Source organism: Scyliorhinus canicula, chromosome 17, assembly GCF_902713615.1.
Source record: "Scyliorhinus canicula chromosome 17, sScyCan1.1, whole genome shotgun sequence".
Classification (NCBI taxonomy): Eukaryota; Metazoa; Chordata; class Chondrichthyes; order Carcharhiniformes; family Scyliorhinidae; genus Scyliorhinus; species Scyliorhinus canicula.
Window position 1 is genome coordinate 109,117,457 of NC_052162.1, and position 24,368 is coordinate 109,141,824.

Genomic DNA, 24,368 nt, shown 5'->3' on the forward strand with positions numbered 1-24,368 from the left:
TGATTTCTTCCAGATGTCCCCACATTTAGACGGGAACATCCTTATTGACTCCTCAGAACTGATTCCTGACTAACGTCGCTATTTCTAAACTCAGAGCCTGTTTTCTTGATATCTTGATGACAGTAGACAACATCCTAAAGCTACTGAAAAGATCCGAATCTTGAGCTGCCACATGAATAAATGTCAAAGCTTTTCGACTAAAATGTGATAACTTTCGACTTAAATTCATCCTCCCACCTGCACACATTTCACAATTTGAACCAGAATACATCTGATTCAAACAAAAGTTCACCCCATTGGCCGTCTCTTCACTGAAGAGTCCTCCCCTCAATCTTGGCGACCTCAGTTGGAGGGTGTTGCATGCAGCCATCCCATTGATAGCACTAGTTCATGACTCCCAAGATGCCTGCCTTTTTTGCGGCCTTGTGGAGTTTGTGGATCATGTCTATAGTAAATGTTTCAGGCTGCATCTTTTTAGTTTATTGTCAAACCTTTTATTGTTCAACGCTCCCATGGCGAGTGTACGGACCAACAATACCAACTCCCAATACTTCCAACTGCACAGGGGCACCAGACAAGGATGCCCACTGTCCCCGCTGCTGTTCGCATTAGCAATCGAACCGCTGGCAATCGCGCTCAGGGCAGCAAAAAATTGGAGGGGGATCCGAAGGGGAGGCAGAGAGCACAGAGTCTCACTCTATGCGGATGATCTGCTCCTCTACATCTCGGACCCACAAAGCAGCATGGACGGAATCATCGCGCTCCTGAAAGAGTTTGGAGCCTTCTCGGGCTACAAACTCAACATGAGCAAAAGCGAGATCTTCCCAGTACACCCGCAAGAGGGGGGTGGGGCAGCACTAAAGGGGCTGCCGTTCAAACAAGCCCGACACAAATTCCGCTACCTGGGAATCCAAATAGCCCATGACTGGAAAGGGATCCACAAATGGAACCTCACCAGCCTGACGGAGGAATTAAAAAAAGGACCTGCAAAGATGGAACACACTCCCACTCTCCCTCGCGGGGAGAGTCCAGACGATCAAAATGAACGTACTGCCCAGGTTCCTCTTCCTGTTTAGATCCATTCCGATCTACATCCCCAAGGCCTTTTTCAAAGTGCTGGACAAACTTATCATGGCGTTCGTATGGGGGGGGGGGGAAAAATGCTAGGATCCCAAAGAAGGTCCTACAAAAAAAAAATCCAGGGGGGGGCTAGCCCTCCCGAATCTACAATTCTACCACTGGGCGGCAACAGCCGAGCAAGTAAGGGGATGGATCCAGGAGCCAGAAGCCGAGTGGGTGCAGGAGGAGGCCTCCTGCATGGGGACCTCCCTCCGGGCCCTCGCCACGGCAGCACTCCCATCCCCACCCAAAAAACACTCCAGCAGCCCAGTGGTGACAGCCACCCTCCAATCCTGGAACCAACTGCGGCAGCAATTTGGCCTGACCAAAATGTTGGAAGAGGCTCCCATCTGCAACAACCATAGGTTCACACCAGCACTGACTGACGCCACTTTCAAAAGGTGGAGGCAGGACGGGGGGACATTGACAGTCAGGGACCTATACATGGACGACAGGATCGCAACACTGGACGAACTGACAGGGAAATTTCGGCTAGCTGAGGGGAACGAGCTACGGTACCTGCAGCTCAAAAACTTCCTACGAAAGGAGACAAGGACGTACCCACAACCGCCACGACAGACACTACTGGAAGACCTACTGGACGCAAGTATCCTAGAGAAAGGGAACTGTAGTGACATGTATGACCGACTGGTAGAAAGGGACGACACCATACTGGACGCAACAAGAATGAAATGGGAGGACGACCTGGGGATTAAGATAGGGTGGGGACTCTGGAGTGAAGCACTGCATAGGGTCAACTCCACCTCCACATGCGCAAGGCTCAGCCTGACGCAACTAAAAGTGGTACATAGAGCCCACTTAACAAGAAACCGTATGAGTAGGTTCTTCCCGGAGGTGGAGGACAGATGTGAACAGTGCCAAAGAGGCCCGGCCAACCACGCCCACATGTTCTGGTCTTGCCCCAGACTTGTGGAGTACTGGACAGCCTTCTTTGAGGCTATGTCCAAAGTGGTGGGGGTGAGGGTGGCGCCATGCCCGATAGTGGTGGTCTTCGGGTTTTCAGACCAGCCAGATCTATTCCTGGGGAGGAGGGCGGACGCCCTTGCCTTTGCCTCCCTGATTGCCCGCCGTAGAATCCTGTTTGGCTGGCAGTCAGCAGCACCGCCCAGAGCTGCAGACTGGCTGTCTGACCTCTCGGAATCTCTCCAAATGGAGAAAATCAAATTCGCCATCCGAGGGTCGGACGACGGCTTCCACAGAACGTGGGAGCCATTCATGCAACTGTTCCGGGACCTGTTTGTGGCCAACGTACAAGAGGAAGAATAGTCGGGTGGCCAAGAACCAGGGGAAAATGGACGGGAATCGGGGGAAGGTAGCCGGGGGGGAGGGGGGGGGGGAGGGCTACGGGTTCGTTATGGGGGTTTGATGGCAAGCCAAGGCCCAAAACCAAACTGTAAATAAATGCCTATAAACATGTGCCTCGGCCATATTGGGGAATGTAAAATATGTAAGCCGGCTAAAGGGGGCGGCCACAGCTGTTACTACGAAGATGCTTACCTGTAAATATACATGTTAATTTTTGCGTGTTTTTTTCTTTTTTTTCTCTCTAATAATTTGTTATTTGTTCAATATAAAATATGAAAACTCAATAAAAAACATTTTTAAAAAAAAACCCTTTTATTGTTTTGAAGTGCTTTTATTCAAATTTTTCATATTTTAACATTGGAAAAACATTACAACATAAAAATAAACCCAACAAAAAACCCCATGCCCATTTCCCCCAACCAACCTCCCCGCCCCACCACCCTAACAGTTGATGGTAACTAGTTCTACAAAATGCAGAATAAACAAACCCATCTCTTGTGAAATTCCTCATTCGCCCCTCTTGGCGCAAATTTCACCTTCTCTAAATGCAAGAACTCCACTGGACTCCCCAGCCATACCGGGGGCACAGGGTGGAGAGGCTGACCTCCACCCCAACAAAACCCCCCTGCGAGCGGTCAGCGAGGCGAAGGCTAAAACATCTGCTCCAACCTGCAACCCCAACAGGTCTGACACCCCAAATATGGTCCCCAAGGGAATAGGCTCCAAGTCCACATGCAAGATCACCCACATAGTGCTGAAAAACGACCTCCAGAATTTCTCCAATTTCATCAGTTGCCTCCTCTGTACGACCTTTGGCTCTATCAACCCCAGCCTCACACACGGGTTAAGAGGCAGTCACCTTCTGCAACATCTCAGACTACAATCCCTCCTCTAGCGCCGTCCCCAGCTCCTCCTCCCACTTGACCGTAACCCCCTCCAGATACACCAATGGCGGGATTCTCCGTTTGTGCGGTGTGGCCCCACCGGCAGGAGGATCCTCCATCTACCAGCTGGCCAATGGAATTTCCCATTGTGGGCACCCCACGCTGTCAGGAAATCCACTGGTGTGAGTGCGCTGCCGGAAAAGTGGAGGATCCTGCCAGCAGAGAATCCAGCCCCTTTCGTTCCTTCAAAATCCTTGCATAAATCGCTGAGACGCACCAATCCCATCACCGACAACACCTCTTCCAGAAACGAGGAGGAACGTGCGACCGGAAAGGTCTTAAAGACCTTTTCCCCCAAAGTCCTGCACCTGCATGTACCTAAACCTCTCCCCATTTGGGAACCTAATCTTCACCCCCAACTCCCCCAAACTTGCGAAGTGCCCTTTCAAAAACAAGTCCGTTATCCCCATCACCCCTCTTTCCTCCAATCCCTGAAACCTCGCATCCATCCTCCTAGGCTCAAACCCATGGTTCCCTCGGATCGGCATCAACCTCAGCCCTGCCCCTAACCTAAAGTGCTGCCGGAATTTCCCCGTATGTTCAGCGTGGCCGCCCCCGAATACCTGCCTGGGGCAAACCGGAGCGGTGGCAATGCCAGTGCCCACAACCCCGACCCCCTACAAGAACCTGCCTCCATCCTCACACATCCGTCTCCTTACTCTAACCCCGCACCTTCTCTGCATTTTCTGCCCAGTAATAGATGTTCAAGATGAACAAGATGTTTAGAATGTCCAATCCTCTGAAGTACCCTCTTCCTAATCCTAGTGGCCGTAATGCCCAGACAAATGACGAAACCAACCTATCCACATACTTAAAAAATGATGTCAGCAAAAAGACCAGCAGGCACTGAGATAAAAATAAATACCGCGGTAAAATATTCATCTTCACTGGCTGCACCCGGCGACGATAGGGGATCACTGTTCCACCTCAGTAAATTCACCTTCATCCTACCTACCAGACTCGTAAAGTTCAACTTACGAAGCCAGGCCCAACCCCGTGCCATCTGTAATCCCAAGTACATAAAGTGGGTCATTGCCACCCGAAGTGGCATCCACCCACCCACTCTGACTCCCGTCCCTGGAGAAGAGGCCACAAAACACTCACTTTTATCCAGGTTCAGCTTGTAGCCTGAAAATACCCCAAATCTCCGAAGCAGTCCCATTATATCCCCCACGGATAGACGGAAGAGCACGGGTCCGAAACATACTACAGCAGATCATCTGCATCAGGGACACCCAAGCATCATGTACCCACTGTCCCATTCCATTTATTCAAGCGCCTCAAGGGCTCTATTGCCAGTGCTCAGTGAAGGGGCGGGGGGGGGGGGGGGGGGGGGGGCATGGGGCATCACTGCCTCGTTCCCCTGTGCAATGGAATGTACCCTGAATTAATTGCATTAGTTCGCACATACGCCATCGGATCTTTAGACAACAATTTCACCCATGCCACAAATTTAGGCCCAATTCCAAACCTCTCCAGCACCGTAAACATATAGCTCCACCCCACCCAATGAAACACCTTCTCCTCACCCAGCGCCAACACCACCACCTCCAACTCCCTCCCTTCTGCTGGAGAAAGCACCACATTCAACAGCATTTGACGAGGCAGCGATATTTGGGGAGGCGGTGACATAGTGGTATTGTCGCTGGACTAGTAATCCAGAGACCAAGGGCAGTGCTCTGGGAATCCTGCCATGGCGGATGGTGAAATTTGAATTCAATACAAATCTGGAATTAAAAGCATAAAAAAGACCATGAACACATTGTCGATTGCCGCAAAAACCCATCTGGTTCACTAATGTCTCTTCAGGAAAGGAAACCTGCTCTGGCCTACAGGTGACTCTAGACCCACAGAAATGTGGCTGATTCTTAAAATGTCACTCAGTTCAAGGGTAAATAGGGACGGGCAACAAATGCTGGCCTTGCCTGCAATGCACATACAATGAAAAGAAAAACTGCCTGCCATTATGAACTCCATCTGATCCTGCCCAATCACCTTCGGATGGCACTCCAACCTGAATGCCAGCACCATCACCAATAGCTTGGCACCCACAATCCACCGTATCCTTTTCCTTTTTAAGCAGCAAAAAAATGGATGCCTGACCCATCATCTCTAGCAATGGCCCCCTGACCATTACATCCTCAAACATTTTCACCAACAGTGGCAGCAACTTATCCTTAATCTTATTATAAAATTCCACCGGGAAACCTTCCGTTCCCAATCACAACATAAAGCATTGATAAGAACAAAAAACAAGAAAAAAGAAGAGAGATACACAAGGAAAATGCGAAAGCTTAACACCACCAAAGTCCAAACTTATTTCAGTCCCAGCCTTTCACGAACGACTCTGCCTCCTCCGCAGTCTCAAAGTAGAAGTCCTTAGAGTTGTGTGCCACCCTCAGCTTCGCCATGTGCACCACCCCAAACCACACGTTGCTTTTATACAATGCCGTCTTTGTCCGGCCAAAGGCTACCCACCTTCTCGCCAGGTCCGCTGTGAGATTCTGGTATATCCGAATATCAATACTTTCCTACCTCACCACTCGATTGAGCTTCACCCATCTCAACACCTTCTCCTTAAGACCATAAGACCATAAGACATAGGAGCGGAAGTAAGGCCATTCGGCCCATCGAGTCCACTCCACCATTCAATCATGGTTGATTTCAACTCCATTTACCCGCTCTCTCCCCATTGCCCTTAATTCCTCGAGAAATCAAGAATTTATCAATTTCTGTCTTAAAGACACTCAACGTCCCGGCCTCCACCGCCCTCTGTGGCAATGAATTCCACAGACCTACCACTCTCTGGCTGAAGAAATTTCTCCTCATCTCTGTTCTAAAGTGACTCCCTTTTATTCTAAGGCTGTGCCCCCGCGTCCTAGTCTCCCCTGCTAATGGAAACAACTTCACCTTCACCTGATAGCTGTGGAAGCAGGCTATCACAGCCATCGGTGGCTCATTCGTCTTTGGCTTCAGTCAGAGCGACTGGCGGGCCCTGTCCAACTCACAGAGGGAGGGGCCCTCCTTCTCCTCAATTTAACAAACAACTCCGTCGGCCTCCGGCCCTCCACCCCCTCAGGCAAACCCACGATCCTTAGATTCAGCGCTCGTGACCTGTTCTCCATGTCCTCCACTTAGGCCCTCAGCAATTTATTGCTCTCCACCACCCTCCACAGCTCCTCACCCATCGACGTGAAATGGTCTCCGTGCTGCGACAATGCCGCCCCCACCCCCTTCAACTCCCTTACGGCCGTCGACGTTTTAGCCAAAGCCTCATTTACTGGGGGAAGTGTCTCACACACCCACTCCTTGAGCGAAGTTATCATCTCTTTCCGTTGCAGATCAAAATGCTGAAGAGAACAGCCGCTCAAACTCCCCTGCCATCTCCGGCCAGCTTATCCACCGTAATGGGCGCCGACCCACTCGGCATGCTTGCACCCGACAATCTTTCCTCCTACTGAACTCCCAACCGAACTCTCCAGCAGACTTCCGGTCCCTGTAATATGTCTATTAATAACGATTGACTGGTGTGAGCCAGAGTGTGGGTGTTGGGCTGAAGCCAGTACGGATCACTACAAAATCTCTTTACTCCAGACAGCCTGTTTTAACCTTCACATAGACAGTTGGTTTACCTATGGGTCATGAGGTCCAACCGTATCAGGGTTAGAAATGTCTTGTTTCAGGGCCTGTAGAGACATGTCCTTGGCAGAAATATCAGGCCTGCACTGTGTTTGTCAGCCAGCAAGATGCTATGGAAGCCTTCTTCATAAAACAGAGATCGAGTGAGCTATTGCTATAATATTCAATACATTTCTGAAGATTTTATAAGGTTATAAGGTAGAGATTTCTGACAGTGCGTTACTTGGACTGAACTTGTCTCCATTCCTGTGCTGAGGAGATTTCTGTACCGGGGGGATGGGTAATATTTGGGAACTCTTGGTTCTCCACCAATTCCCTTCTTTCTGTTGGATACTGGAGGTTTTACTGTAAGTAATGTGAAAGTCAGTAAGAATCGTCAGCCAGGATTAATCAGCACTTTCTAATTGGAGATGTTAATCAGCAGAACCTCTCAGACACTGACTTGTAGAGTTGGTACCAAAGGTCAATTTCGGATTAAAGGAAAAGTTCAGAATCTTTTTGCAAACCAATTTCTGTTGAGAATTCCATAATAATGGGGAAAGATCACAGACAGTGGTTCTTAAAGGAACACAGCAGCTGGGAGAACATAATCAGCTACAGATCCAGAATATTAAACTCCAGCCAGTTGCAGGGATAATTAACATCAGCAGAAACAAATTCCAAGTGCCAGAATGAACATGGTTCAGTCCTGAATGTGATTAACAGCAGCAATAGCAGCAGAATCCAACGCCTGCAGTGACTTGTGAATATGCTCGTGTGCCAGCAGGTTGGATGCCCCAGGGAAATCCTTCTCACACTGGGTGCAGGTGAAAGGTTGGGCCTCTGTATGAATTCGCTGGTGTACATTGAGGTTGGATGAAGACCCTGAATCTCTTTTCACAGTAATTACAGCTGAATGGTTTCTCCTTAGTGTGAACTCGCTGGTGAGCTTTGAGGTTGAATGAGGGCCTGAATCTCTTGTCACAGGAAGTGCAGCTAAATGGCCTCTCCCCAGTGTGAATTCGTTGGTGGCAACTGAGATGAGATGAAGACCTGAATCTCTTTCCACAGGTAGTGCAGCTGAATGGCTTCTCCTCAGTGCGAATTCGCTGGTGTACAGTGCATTCGGATGAAGACTTGAATCTCTTTCCACAGAAATTGCTGCTGAACGGCTTCTCCCCTGGATGAAGTCGATGGTGCTTCAGCAGGTCAGAGGATCCAGTGAATCCTTTCCCACAAACAAGGCAGATGAATGGTCTGTCCCCAGTGTGAACTCGCTGGTGTCTCAGAAGGTTGGATGATTGAATTAACCCCTTCCCGTACCAGCCTCCCCGAACAGGTGCGAATGTGGCGACTCGGGGCTTTTCACAGTAACTTCATTTGAAGCCTTCATTTGTGACAATAAGCGATTTTCATTTCATTTCACATATGCGGCAGGTGAATGGTTTCTCCCCAGTGTGAAGCAGCTGCTGCCTCAGCAGGTAGGAGGACTCAGTGAATCCCTTCCCACAGTCGGAGCAGATGAACGGTTTCTCCCCAGTGTGGTTACGTTGATGCTTTTTCCAGCTGTGATGGGCAACTGAATCCCATCCCACAATCCTCACATTTCCATGGTTTCTCCATGGTGCCGGTATCCTTGTTTTTCTCCAGGTTTGATGATCAGTTGAATCTTCTTCCACAGACAGAACACATGTACAGTTACCCCCCCCCCCCCCCCCCCCCCCCCCCCCCCCCCCCCCCCCTCCCCCCCACTGTGAATTGTGTGATGTTTTTTCAGGCTATGCTAGTGGTTAAAGCTTTTTCCACAGCCAGTACACTGGAACACTCCTGGATGTGTGTGTGTCTCAGTGCTTTTCTAGTCACACTGATGTCATGGAGTTTTAGAATTATACAGCACAGAAAAGGCCCTCCCCGTCCGTCACATCTCTGCCAGTCAAAAACAACTATCTAACCTAATCTTTTCCCACACACATAACAGAAAACAATATTTCTTTCCACATTCAAAGGCTGATGAAATTCAGGTCCTGATGAATCGAGTGACTGCCAGATCTTGATGTAATGTTTTGTTTGAGTTCCCTGTCTGAAAATCCTCCCCTTCTAATTCTCTGCAAAAAGGAGTTTACAAAAGCTATCACTCTCCGTACAGGATAGAAATTCAGAACAGACAATTCTAGTTTCTATGGAATATTATTTCCTCTCTTGTTTCCCAAAGCTGCACATCTCTGTCCCACACACGCTCCTTCCTCCCTATGCTGAAATACAAAAAACATTTTGGACAATTCTTTCTGTATCTTTTTACAACATGAAATGATGATATGCTGATCATTCACTTCAATCATTGCTCGAGACAAAACATTCATCTGAATGTCCCTGACCGACCAGACAGAATATCAGACGTAAACCTTGTGTCCAAAACTTACTGTGTGGAGTTTTAATGTGGGATGGTGAAGGTGGTTTCTGAAAACCTTCCTGGGTTTCCTTCCTTTTTTCTCTCCCTCTCTAAGTTAAACCTGAGATCAATCTCATGGCCCATTCTGGTTCTCTTCCTGATGACTAATTAACTCCAACTAAATATTGAGAAGACTGAAGACACTTTTTTCAGTCTCTGCTCCAATCTCCATTCACTAGATACCAGCTCCATCCCTCTCCCTCGGAACACTCTTGAGATAAAGTCAGTCTGGTCACAATTTCAGTGTCGCAATTGATGGTAAAATGAGTTGCTGACCTCATGGGCGAAATTCCATCAACAGGAGACAAAGTGCCGACGCCGGAGTGAAATCCGGAGTGTTTCACTCCGGTGTTGGAGACCGCCCCTCGCCCCCTATTCTCCCACCCCCGGGGGGCTAGGAGTCCTCCCCGTGGGTGCCCCGCAAGACATGTAGGAGTGATCTTGCGGGGCGGCGAAGGAAAAAGAGTGCGTCTTTTAGAGACACCGGCCCGCCGATCGGTGGGCACCAGTCGCGGGCCAGACCCCCACTGAGCACGCCCCTGGTGCTCGATCCTCCCTCCCCCCCCCCTCCCTCCCCCCCCACAGGCCGCACACGCAGTGTTCGCGTGCTGTTCACGCCGGCAGTGACCAGGTATGGTTGGCGCCGACATGAACCGGTCGTATTGGGCAGGCCGTTCGGCCCATCCGGGCCAGAGAATCACCGCTCGACCGTTAGAAACGGTGAGCGCCGATTCTCCGAGCTGCCTGCCGTAAAACTCGGCACGCCGTTTTGGGGGGTGGGAGAATTGCGTGCGGGTTCCAGGGCGGCATGGCGGGAATCGCCCGCGATTCTCCCACCCGGCGTGGGGGTCGGAGAATCGCGCCCCATATCTATGTCATCACTCATATTCCCTGTTTGAGTCTGTCCTGATGTGTGAGTTAAAAAGATTTGACAGCCTGTCTCTTTTTTCAGTGACACAGGCCTTGGGCGGGGACACCATGTTAGCTGGGCAGGCTAATTAACGGAAGTGGGGGTCATCAGGAGGAAGGCGTTGGGGAGGTAGGGGGTTGGTTCATTATTTGGGGGTGGAGGGGGAGGAGGGTTGCTGATATGGGTGCAGTTGTTGCGGCGCAGTTGGGAAGGGAAAGGTGGCGGCGGATATCCAAGGGCGGGCTCGAAGAGGTGCGTGACGTGGGTCCGGAACTGGCTAAAGAAGGGGTATGGCTGATCGGCAGGAGAGGGGGCACGGGGAGCCCCAGGACCATGCTGATCACGTGGAATATGAGAGGGCTGAATGGTTCAATTAAACAATCGCGGGTGGTAACGCATCTGAGGAGTCTGAAGGCGGACGTGAAGTTAGGGGATCAGAGGAGGCTGAGGAAGGGATGGTGGGGCACTTGCGGCTGTATATGATGGTGAGGAGAGTGATGGTGTTGATCAAGGGTAGCATTTGAAATAGGGAGCATTGTGGTCAATCCGGGAGGTGTGTATGTTGTGGTCAGTGGGAAACTGGAGAGGATGCCGGTGGTCCTGGTAAACATTTGTGCCCCGAATTGGGACAATGTTGATTTTGTGAGGAGGGCGTTGGGGGAGATTACGGATTTGGATACGCGGCAGTTGATAATAGGGAAGGATGGTTTTAATATGGTTCTGGACCCGAGTCTGGACCGATCGAGTCCAAAGTCATCGAGGGTGCAAGCAGTGGCTGGGGAGTTGAGGGGCTCATGGAGCACAAGGGGGTGTTGTTGGGGGGAAGCCGTGGAGTTTTGGGAGGGTGGAGAATGAGGAGAGTGAGCTTTGTGCACAAGCAGTGGGAGTGAGGCCACAGGCTTTAAACTTGGGAATTTGAAGCAGTGTGGGGATTGAATTGGTAAGTCTATTCATTTTCATTTTCTATATGTTTAATTTTCTATATATTTAGCTATCCAGTTAAAATGTAAATAAGGACTAATAAGGAGCTGCCCCAAATACCAGTGTGGCAGTTTTCCGTCAATCTCCTGAAGCCTGATTAGGAGGCAGGAGGTGTAGATTACATCATTTGAAGCTTAGCTGGTGTGTGAGTCACCTCAGACAGTCTCAGCTCTATTAAGCAAAGTCCAAAAAATAGAGCTTCAAAGTGTACTCACAGTGAGCTTTACGCACGAGCAGTGGGAAAGAGGCCACATCCCGAGTGAGGCCACAGGCAGAGTGAGCTTTAAGCTTTCAACTTGGGAATTTGAATCAGAGTGGGGATTCATTTACCTCGGGGATTGGCGGCCTAGTCGGCAAGGAGTGGAATTGATGCTAACTAGGGGAGGAGGAATTTCCGAACAGTAAGTGTAAATAACTTACCTCGGGAATTACCGGTTGAGTATCGGGGGCTGAGAATAAAAAACTTTTAAAATGCGCCACAGTAAAGCTATGACCTGATTTGCTGGTTGGGAATCTGTTTTAAATTTGAAAAACTAGTGTCATTAACTAAGCAGAGGAGTAACTAGGAGATTAGAGTATTTAGCATTTAATATTTATCAGAGAAATCTAGCACAAGGGACCATATAGTTATCGTTTACATAAATTAAATAAATATTTATTTGAACATAATTGAGTAATTAGTGCTAAGTTTAATAAGTATTTATTTTGTTCGGGGGGGATGGCCTATCAGGGGAAAACAAAAGCAGCAACCAGAGCACTTGCACCACGGCTCGCTCTGTTGTTCAGCAGGGAGGGTCAAAGAGCAGAAGAGCAATAGTCATCGGGGACTCCATAGTCAGGGGCACAGATAGACGCTTATGGGCCATGAAAAAGACTCCAGGATGGTTGCCTCCCTGGTGCCAGGGTCCGGGATGCCACTGAACGGCTGCAGGGCATCTTGAAGGGGAGGGTGCAGAGGCAGAGGTCATGGTACATGTTGGTACCAATGACATAGGTAGAAAGAGGGATGAGGTCTTTAATCAAGAATTCAGGGAGTTAGGCAATACACAAAAGGGCAGGACCTCTCGGGTTGAAATCTCTATTATTCCCAGAGCCACACGCCAGTGAGTACATGAATAGGAGAATAGCACATATGAATGCCTGGCTTAAGAATTTTTTGCAGGAGGGAGGATTTTAGATTCCTGGACCATTGGGACTGTTTTTGAGGAAGGTGGACCCTGTACAAGCAGGACCGTCTATATCTAAACCAGAGCGGGACGGACATCATTGTCTGCGGATGCTGTTGGGAAGAGTTTAAACTAGTTTGGCAGGGGGAAGGGACACAGACTGACAACAGAATAAGGACACAGTATAACAGAAAAAAGCAATCAAGTCAGAGGGAACATAGCGGTAATACATTTCAAGGGAGTATGACAAGGCTGGATGGCCTTTACTTTAGTGCCAGGAGTATTAAAGGTAAAACGGATGAGTTAAGAGTGATGCTTGGCACATGTAATTATGTTATAATAGCTATCACATACACATGGTTGACTGAGGAGCAGGATTGGCAGCTCAACATCCCGGGCTATAGAATCTTCAGGCAAGACAGAGGAAAGGGTAAAAGAGGAGGAGGCATTGCTTTATTAGTTATGGAGGCAGTTACTGTAGTAAGGGGAGATAATATCTTGGAGGGGGCATCAAATGAAGCTTTGTGGGTAGAGCTTAGGTCAGCTAAGTGACAGCTATATTGCTAGATGTTTATTATAGAACCCCAGATAGTCAGCGGGAAATTTCTTTAATAAATGTTTTATAAGGGCAGCACGGTGGCCTAGTGGTTAGCACAACCGCCTCACGGCGCTGAGGGCCCAGGTTCAATCCCGGCTCTGGGTCACTGTCCGTGTGGAATTTGCACATTCTCCCCGTGTCTGCATGGGTTTCGCCCCCACAACCCAAAAATGTGCAGAGTAGGTGGATTGGCCAAGCTAAATTGCCCCCTTAATTGGAAAAAATAATTGGATAATCTAAATTTTTTTTTTTTAAATGTTTTATATTGGATTTTTGAACAAAGTATATTTATCGTTATGTACACAGGATAAGAAACATATATATATATATATATATATACACACATATATAGAAGAGAAGGGCACACCCAAACATACCAAAGAAACGAAAATAGTAAATAATAGAAAAAATAGAATTAAAAAAATAGAATAACTGGTAGGGTATTGTGCACCAGCTCAACAGCTGCAACTCTGGACACCTGGCAAAATGATTTACAACACATAAGTAGGCGACTGTTTTTGGGGGGAGGGGGGTGGGGTGGAGACTGGGGAGGTAAATATACATTCGGGTGCCAGAGAAACATTCACAGTGGGCAATACTCGAATGGGCTTGGTGTCGGTGTTGTCGCTTGCTTCTCCTGGATGGATCTCGCTGCCGTCTCGCGCTCACCTCCGCTTCTGCCGTTCCTCCCGTCTTTCGTCTTTATTCTCCTCATTCCCTACTCCTGGAGATGCCATGTCCATTATTGTATCCCGTGACTCCTTCCAGCTCTCATTTCCCTGCCTTCCCCCCACCTCCCTGGTTCTCCTCGCTTATTCTCTGTCTCTTCCCTCTCCCCTCCCCCCCCCTCTCCCCCCTCCTGTGGTTCGCCTTACTTTCCTCTTAGGTTTAGCTGTCTCCTCCCCACCGCTCCCGGTCTATCTCTCCCTCTCATGCTTTGGCTACTTTCCCCTGATTCTTGGCTACCTGGCTATTCTTCTGCTTGTTCGTTGGCCACAAACAGGTCCCGGAATAATCACGTGAATGGCTCCCACGTTCTGTGGAAGCCGTCGTCTGACCCTTGGATGGCGAATTTGATTTTCTCCATTTGGAGAGATTCCGAGAGGTCGGACAGCCAGTCTGCAGCTCTGGGTGGTGCTGCTGACAGCCAGCCGAACAGGATTCTACGGCGGGCGATCAGGGAGGCAAAGGCAAGGGTGTCCGCCCTTCTCCCCAGGAATAGATCTGGCTGGTCCGAGACCCCGAAGACCGGCACGTTCGGGCATGGCTCCACCCTCATCCCCACCACTTTGGACATTGCCTCGAAGAAGGCTGTCCAGTACCCTACAAGTCTGGGCAAGACCAGAACATGTGGGCGTGGTTGGTCGGGCCTCCTTGGCACCGTTCACATCTATCCTCCACCTCCGGGAAGAACCTACTCATACGGGTTCTTGTTAAGTGGGCTCTATGTACCACTTTTGGCTGCGTCAAGCTGAGCCTTGCACACGTGGAGGTGGAGTTGACCCTATGCAGTGCTTCGCTCCAGAGTCCCCACCCTATCTCAATCCCCAGGTCATCCTCTCATTTCTTTCTTGTTGCGTCCAGTACGGTGTCGGCCCTTTCTATCAGTCGGTCAAACATGTCACTACAGTTTCCTTTATCTAGAATGCTTGCGTCCAGTAGTTCTTCCAGTAGTGTCTGTCGTGGCGGTTGTGGGTACGTCCTTGTCTCCTTTCGAAGGAAGTTTTTGAGCTGTAGATACCTCAGCTCGTTCCCCCTGGCTAGCTAGAATTTCGCTGTCAGTTCGTCCAGTGTTGCGATCCTTCCGTCCATGTATAGGTCCCTGACTGTCAGTGTCCCTCTGTCATGCCCCCACCTTTTGAAGGTGGCGTCAGTCAGTGCTGGTGTGAACCTATGGTTGTTGCAGATAGGAGCTTTGTCCGACATTTTGGTCAGGCCAAATTGTTGCCATAGTTGGTTCCAGGATTGAAGGGTGGCTATCACCACCGGGCTGCTGGAGTGTTTTTTGGGTGGGGATGGGAGTGCTGCCGTGGCGAGGGCCCAGAAGGAGGTCCCCATGCAGGAGGCCTCTTCTGCGCGCACTCACTCGGCTTCTGGCTCCTTGATTCATCCCTTTATTCGCTCGGCCGTTGCCGCCCAGTGTGGTTTTGTTTTTTGAATGACCTTCTTTGGGATCCTAGCATCCCCCCCCCCCCCCCCCCTCCCAGTAGGAAGTGGTACCTGGGCAGTACGTTCATTTTGATCATCTGGACTCTCCCTGTGAGGGAGAGTGGGAGTGTGTTCCATCTTTGCAGGTCCTTTTTTACTTCCTCCATCAGACTGGTGAGGTTCCATTTGTGGATCCCTTTCCAGTCATGGGCTATTTGGATCCCCAGGTAGTGGAATTTGTGTCGGGCTTGTTTAAACGGCAGCCCCTTTAGTGCTGCCCCCCCCCCCCCCCCCCCCCCCCCCCCCCACACTTGTGGGGAAGATCTCACTTTTGCTCATGTTGAGTTTGTAGCAGAGAAGGCGCCAAACTCTTTCAGGAGCGCGATGATTCCGTCCATGTTGCTCTGTGGGTCTGAAATGTAGAGGAGCAGGTCATCTGCATAGAGTGAGTCTCTGTGTTCTCTGCCTCCCCTTCGATCCCCCTCCAGCTTTTTGCTGCTCTGAGCGTGCTTGCTAGTGGTTCGATCGCTAGTGGGCATCCTTGTCTGGTGCCCCTGTGCAGCTGGAAGTATCAGGAGTTGGTATTGTTGGTCCGTACGCTCGCCATGGGAGTGTTGTATAGAAGCTTTACCCAGGAGGTGAACCCTGTTTCAAGCCCGAACCGCTGCAGTACTTCTATGAGGTATTTCCATTCGACTCTGTCAAAGGCATTTTCTGCGTCTAGGGAGACGATCACCTCTGGTGTTCTCTCCCCGGAGGGGGTCATTATCACGTTCAGCAGGTGCCTGATGTTCGAGGTAAGCTGTCTACCTTTGACAAAGCCCGTCTGGTCCTCTGCAACCACCTCAGTTACACAGTCTTCTAGCCTTTTGGCTATGATTTTAGCCAGTATTCTGGCATCCGCATTCAGTAGTGAGATTGGTCTATATGACCTATATTCTGTTGGCTCTTTGTCTTTCTTAGGTATCAGCGCGATTGAAGCCTGTGCTAGCGTGGGTGGCAGTGTGCCCCTAGCTAGTGAGTCTGTGAGCATCTCCCGCAAGTGCGGGGCCAGTACTGTTGCAAATTTATTGTAGAAGTCCGCCAGGAACTGGTCTGGTCCCGGCGCCTTCCCCGCTGCATGGAGCTAATGCTGTCCATGATCTCTCCCAGTGCTAGTGGTGCATCAAAGCCCGGTTTGCTGCCCTCCCCCATGACTGGAATGTCCAGTCCATCAAGGAACCGTTTCATCCCGGACTTCCCCATTGTGGGCTCTGAGGTGCACAGCTCTTGGTAGAAGGCCTTGAAGGTTTTGTTGATCTTTTCTGGTTCTGTTTCTAACGTGCCTCTGGTTTCCCTGATTTGTGCAATTTCTCTGGTGGCTGCCTGCTTTCTCAGCTGGTGTGCCAACAGGCGGCTGGCTTAGTCTCCGTGTTCGTATAGGGTCCCACGTGCCTGGCAAAGTTGGTGCACAGCTTTCCTGGTGGAGAGCAGGTCAAAGTTCCTTTGTTGCTCTTTCCTCTCCGCCAGGAGCTCTACGGTCGGGGCCTCGGAGTATTTACGGTCTACCTCCAGTATGGAGTCGACCAGCTGCTGCGTTGCCGCACTTTCCTCCCTATCTCTTCGCGCTTTGAAAGCAATGATTTCCCCTCTTAGTACGGCCTTTAGCGCTTCCCAGAACATGGAGGGTGCGACCTCCCCGTTCTGGTTGTTCTCTATGTACTCTGCTGTGGCCCGCGATATCCTTTCGTTGAAGGAGCGTTGGGCCTTGTCCGTCTCCAGCCGCACGTCCATGTAGTGTGGAGCATAGTCTGATATCACAATTGCGGAGTATTCCACTTTGTCTATCCACGGAAGGACCGTTTTCCCCACCACAAAGAAGTCAATTCTGGTGTATACGTTGTGTGCTGGGGAGAAGAAGGATAATTCCTTCTCCCCTGGGTGGGCGAACCTCCAGTGGTCCACCGGTCCCATCTGATCCATAAAGTGACTGAGTTCCCTTGCCATGCTTGAGGATTTCCCCAATTTGGGGTTTGATCTGTCTGTCTTTGGATCCTGCACACAGTTGAATTCCCCTCCCATGATTAGTCGATACGTCGCTATGTCAGGGATTTCTGCCATGGTTTTCTTGATGAAGCCTGTGTCGTCCCAGTTGGGTGCGAACACGTTGACTAGTACCACCGGTGCCCCATCCAGGGCCCCATTGACCATGATGTACCACCCCCCCAGGTCCGTAACCGTCTTCGTCGCCCAAAACATCGTCCTCTTGCCGATCAGTATCGCCACCCCCCTGGCCCTTGTCCCATAGCAGGAATGGTAGGTTTGTCCCACCCAGCCCTTTCTTACCCACAGTCGGTCCTGCTCTCTCAGGTGTGTCTCTTGGAGGAAGACTATGTCGGCCCTCATATTTCTTAGGTGTGTGAGGACTCTGGATCTCTTCACTGGGCCGTTGAGTCCCCTTACGTTCCAGATGAATATCCTGGTGGGGGGCTTCTGCCCCCTCACTCCTGTGGGATTAACGATACTTACCTGGTGGACGCGCCCCTGCCCTCCGGGGTTTCCTTTGTTAGGGGGCCGTCCAGGGTGGCCGCTGTTGTCCCTGCGCTCCGGGGTTTCCCTTTGTCCCGGGGGCACCCGACATGGCCGCCCACTGTGCGTCCGCCATGCGGGTAGTCCCCTGCACTCCGGGGTCTCCCTTCGCCCAGAGCCCATACTGGGCGGGTGCTTGCATGTTCTGTTTTTCGTGGCCCAGCGCAGGATTGTTTCCCTGTCTTGGTACCGGTGCAGTTTAGCTATAACTGCTCTCGGGTGGTCCCCGGCCTTGGGCTTCAGGCGCAGTGACCGATGTGCTCTGTCCATTTCTGGTGGGTTGGGAAAGGTTTTCCTCCCTACTAAGTTGCCCAGAATCTCGGCCATGTATGTCGTGGGGTTTCTACCCTCGATCCGCTCTGGTAGGCCCACTATCCTGACACTTTGCCTTCTCGAGCGGTTTTCCTGGTCGTCCACTCTGCCCATCAGGCTCCCTTGTGTTGTGCCCAGTCTCGCCACCTCCCTCTCCAGGGCTGTGATCCGGTCTCGTGGGACAGGTTATTTTGTTATTTGGAGTCACAAATCTCCACGGTATGTTTATGAAGCCTCCCCCCCACTCGGCTGACTTAATTCCTGCCCCACTCACTGACTCCATTACTCAATTGTTTTCCTTGTTTCTTGTCCGAACCTCACACCTCCAAGAACAGCCCGCCACTCAGTTGGGTTCTGCGCCTGCGCGAGGAGCTCTTTTGGTGAGAATCGGGAATGTTTGTACCCGCAGCAAACCATAAAATTTCTACTGTGCAGAAGGAGGCCGTTCGCCCCATCGCGCTGCACCGACCTTACAAAAGACCACCCTACCTCAGCAAGGGCTGGTTTAGCACAGGTCTAAATTGCTGGCTTTCAAAGCAGAACAAGGCAGGCCAGCAGCACAGTTCAATTCCTGTACGAGTCTCCCCGAACAGCCGCCGGAATGTGGTGACTCGGTGCTTTTCACAGTAACTTCATTTGAAGCCGGCTTGTGACAATAAGCGATTTTCATTTCATGTCACAATCTCCTGCCCTTTTCCCTGTAACCCCACCTAACCTTTTGGACACTTAAGGACAATTTAGTACAGCCAATCCACCTATCCTGCACAGCTATGGACTGTGGGAGGAAACTGGAGCACCCGAACGAAACCCACGTAGTCAAGGGGAGAATCTGCAAACTCCACAAGGTCACTCGAGGTCGGAATCGAACCCGGATCCCTAGCGTTGTGAGGCACCAGTGCTAACCCCCGTGCTCCCCCAATTTTGGGTAAGCGCTCTGCCATGGGTGACACAGAGGTTTGCTCTTCTGCCTCACAAGTTAATTCCGGCCTCGGGTGACTGTCTGTGTGGAGTTTGCACTTTCTCCCCATGTCTGCGTGAGTTTCCTCCGGGTGCTCTGGTTTTCTCCCACAGCCCAAAGATGTGCAGGTTAGGTGGATTGGCCATGCTAAATTGCCCCTTAGTGTCGAAAAGTTAAGTGGGGTTACTGGGCTTACTGGTGCTATTTCAAAGGCAGGTGGAGACTTGATGTGTCGAATGGCCTCCTTCTGCAATGTAAATTATATGTTTGCATCTCATGTTGTTTAATGGACATTAATGATAGGCGATCCTATTACAATTGCAGCTGCTGACCAAGGAGCAACATTAAAATTATCAATTGAAATAGTAACCAACCAGCACGGGCCCCCACCAGAGTTCTGTCCAAGGTCAATTTTACAACAGCAGAAACCCCTACAGTTAGATGTGAACACACTGGAGTCTCAGCAGATGGAGTGGACACGTGATGTAGTTATTTTCCCCATGGACAGAATAGTTAAACTACCCCAAATATTTTAAGCTTTGAAAGCTGCAATGTTAACCAATTGTAAAATATGTGAATGGTGTCTCTCTGCTGTGACTGTGCTATTATAGGCTGACAGTAAATGGAATGACCAAGTTAATCCATTTCCATGTACAGATGGTAAATTCACCTTTTATGGTGGGATTATACCCATGTGCTTCCAGTTTAGATGGGAATTCGAAATCCCAAATACGAGTTTCACATTCTCAGTATTCTCCACTTAAAGAAAAGCGAAACATTGTGGATGCTGGAATTCTGAAATATAAACTGACATTTCTGGAAATATTCAACAATCTGGTAGCATCTGATGAGATAGAAACAGTGTTCATATTTCAGGCCTATGACCTTTCATCAAAACTGCAGTGCATCAGTGCACAGCCCTGCAACATTAACTTTCTTTCTCCATCCACAGATATGCTGTTTTTCAAGCATTTTCTGATTTAATATTTGGTCAGAAAAGTTGCCGCTGATTTGCATCTTAGATTCATGGCTAACTGATGTATATTCGTGTCTGTCTGCACTAGTCTTCCCTGTCAAATCTTAAACCATCAGGTCATTCTTCACTGGGAATTTTTTTAGAGCCTGTACAATCTTTCCTCAGAGTTGCAACCTGAGAGTTTGTCATCCTTGCTCTTTTTCTTTTTTTAATGAAGACTAAATCGCTGGCTTTTAAAGCAGACCAAGGCAGGCCAGCAGCACGGTTCAATTCCCGTACCAGCCTCCCCGAACAGGCACTGGAATGTGGCGACTAGGGGCTTTTCACAGTAACTTAATTGAAGCCTACTCGTGACAATAAGCGATTTTCATTTCATTTCATTTCATTTCATCCACCTTAAAAGCTCAAATGGCCACAAGGAACTTTGGTATTTCATGATGAGAAATTTTCAACTCTGCTCGGTACAGGGAAGTTCGTATGTTTACATAGCCTCTCCACTGACTCGTCTGATCCATCGTTACATAGACATAGAACAGTACAGCACAGAACAGGCCCTTCGGCCCTCGATGTTGTGCCGAGCAATGATCACCCTACTCAAACCCACGTATCCACACTATACCCGTAACCCAACAACCCCACTCCCTTCACCTTACTTTTAAGGACACTACGGGCAATTTAGCATGGCCAATCCACCTAACCCGCACATCTTTGGACTGTGGGAGGAAACCGGAGCACCCGGAGGAAACCCACGCACACACGGGGAGGACGTGCAGACTCCGCACAAACAGTGACCCAGCCGGGAACCGAACCTGGGACCCTGGAGCTGTGAAGCATTTACGCTAACCACCATGCTACCGTGCTGCCCCTCTTCACGCTTTTTAAAAATCCACCTCCACCTGCCAATTGCTCATTGCATCACCGTCTCTCCATCCCCATGACTCAGTGTGCATGCTCTACTCACACTCTGGCCCCACCCCTGATTCACTCCGATGGGTTGGAGGACCAGCTGCTGCCGCTCGGTCCTCCAGTACCTCCCCCTCTCTTCATATTGGTCCAGAAGCTACCGTCAATCAGCCGGGCATTGTGACGATTACAAATGAGAGAGGCCACAGACTCAGGCTGACGTGCTGATTATTGGCAACATTTTCTGTTTTTTTAATAGGGGTTTTTGAATTTCATTGCGAACTTTACGTAGCGAAACATAATTTGCATACATTGTGGTTCAGACAGTAACCTGCCAACAAACTATCTCTTGTTTGTTATCTTCCCTTCTGTCTGTTCCAGGTTGTTATTGGGTGCATTCGTCCCCACTACCCTGCCTTCCTTTCTCTTCCTCATTCCTTGACTTGCCCCGTTTCGCCCCCCCTCCTTCCCCTCACTATTTTGTTGTTGCTGGCCACAAACAGGTCTTGAAACAAGTTGGTGAACGGCTGCAACGTCAGGTGAAAGCCTTCTTCCGACCCATGGATGGTGGACTTTATATTCTTTAGCCTGAGACTTGATATTCTTCATGCGTACTCTAGTTAGGTGCGCCCTATGCACCACATTTAGTTGCCTTAGGCTCAGCACCGTGCACTTGGAAGTGAAGATTGCCCTGTGCAGTGCTTCGACCTAGAGTCCTCCCCCTAACCCCCGGCCTAGTTTTTCTTCCCATTTTTCTTTGTCTTATCCAGGGGTGAGTTACCTCTCACCATAGTCATCTATACATGCTCCCTTCCCCCAGCTTACCTGTGTTCAGTTGTTTTTCTAGCAGTGACTGTCCTGGGGTACATCGTCATTTCCTTGCGGAGGAAATTTGTGATCTGTATGTACCTCTACAGGGATGTAGAGGAGCAGGTCATCTGCATAGAGTAAGACTCTATGCTCTCTGTCTCCACTTTGGATACCTCTCTACCACTTTGCTGCTCTGAGAGCGATCGCCAATGGCTTGATTGTTAGGGCAAACAGGATCAGGGACAGCATCCCTCCCTGCCTCATGCCTCTGTGCAGCTAGAAGTATGCAGAGCTGATGGTGTTTGTCCGTACCCTCACCATGGGAGTGCTATACAGTAGTTTATCATCATAATAATCTTTATTCGTGTCACAAATAGGCTTACATTAACATTGCAATTAAATTACTGTGAAAATCCCCTGATTGCCACAATCCGGCACCTGTTTAGGTACACTGCAGGAGAATGGCCTCCTTTTACAATGTAAATTCTATGAATCTATAATTCAGAATGTCCAATTCATCTAACAAGCACATCTTTACAGACTTGTGGGAGGAAACTGGAGCACCCGGAGGAAACCCATGCAGACACGGAGAGAATGTGCAGACTCCGCACTGACAGTGACCCAAGCCAGGGATCGAACCCGGTTCCTTGGGGCTGCGAAGAACAGTGCTAACCACCGTGCTGCCGTTTCACACAGGAGGTCAACCCAAACCCAAACCATTCAAGCACCTCTATGATGTGCTTCCATTTGAACTTGTTCAAGGCTTTTTCTGCATCCAGGGAGATGATCACTTCTGGTGTTCTGTCCCCGAATGGGGCCATGATCACATTCAGCAGGTGCCTGATGTTCGCTGTTAGGTGCCTACCCTTGACAAAGCATCATCTTCTGTAACTACATATGGCACAGCTCTCCAGCTGCCTTGGCAGAGCCAGTGCAGGTGCAAATTGATTTATAGATCTCCACCAGAAATATCTCCGGCCCTAGCACCTTCCCTTCTTGCATTGAGTTAATTCTCTCCGTGACTTCCCTCAGTTCTAATGGTGCTTCCAGGTCCCGTCTCCTATTTTGCCGCACGACCAGCATATCCAGTCTCTCGAGGAACTGCTTCAACTTCGAATCCCCCTCAGGTTACAGTCCTGGTAGAAGGTTGTGAAGGCTTCATTGATCTGTTCTGGCTCTGTGACTGTTTTGTCACTCCTTTCCTTTACATGGGATATTTCTCTTGTGGCTGCCTACTTTCTCAGCTGGTAAGCCAACAGGTGGCTGGCTTTGTCTCCATACTCATAAAAGGTCTCTGTGTCTGGAGGAGCAGATGCACGGCTTTTCCGGTGGAGTCTTTCCTCGCAGGACCACCGCCTTATTTTAGGAATCAATCCAGTGAACTTTGGTTACACAGACAGCGATAGAATAGGACTAAAGAAGAAACGAGGGAAAAGCGATGGAGACACAGAGAGGCTGTGAGAGCGAAAGTGACTGAGGCAGATACAAGAGACAAAGAGGCAGAGAGTGGGATAGGCACACATAACACATGAATGAATAACAACACACACACAACCAGCTGTCTGAATCCACAAACACAGGGTCCTCTGAGTTGGTGAATAGGGACAAAGTTAAAATCTGCAAACATAGTCGCCTTTTGAGCATATCTTGCGAATGTGTTGTGTTGATAGATTCCCTGCAGTGTGTGCTCAGGTTCTCAAACCAACGCCGTGTAAACCCGTCCGGCCGCTTCAAGGCCAACGAGAAACAATTATGCAGTCATTTAATTGCGGAGTGAGGATAAATGTAGAAATCCTACAGTGCAGAAAGAGTCCATTTGGCCAGCAAGTCTACACCAACCCCTCAAAAGACCATCCTACCTAGGCCCAATTAGCCACCCTATTCCTGTAGCCCAACCCAACTGCAATTTAGCATGCGTATTTTTGGGCTGTAGGAGAAAACTAGAGCACATGAAGCAAACCCATGCAGACAATGTACAAACTCCACATAGCCAGTCACCGGAGGTCGGGCTCGTACCTGGGATGCAGGTGCCATACATCAGCAGTGCTAACCACTGTGCTACCGTGCCCGCCCTCCTTATCTACCTCACTTTCCATCTTTCAGACACTTCTTAAAACATATTTGATTGAACTGTTGATCGTTTGAGCTAATATCTCTTTATCCTGTCAGTGTCCTGTTGGAGATCCTGTATACCAAGGTGATCCAGGCAAGCACGTCTGCATCTTGAAGCGCTTCGGCTCAGAGTCATTGAGCTGGAGGCTGAGCTGCAGACACTGGGACGCATCGTGAAGGTGGGGGTGGGAGGGGGTGGGGGGAAGGGATTTAACTGGATGCTTTGGCTTAGTACCAGGCAGCAGTCATGCTGCTGAGGATCGAGTCTCCAGATTTGCTCAGTGGTCAGGGACAGGATGGTGAGACTGAGAGTGCGGAAGGTGAAGGGAGTCAAAGGACATTAGTGCAGTATTCAGACTATGCAATTCTCCAATTGGATAGATGTTCTCTCAGCTTGTTTGGATGAGAGAGAGGCTGCAGGTGCATGACGAAACTGACCGTGGACCAAGATACAGGTTGGACAGTATTGT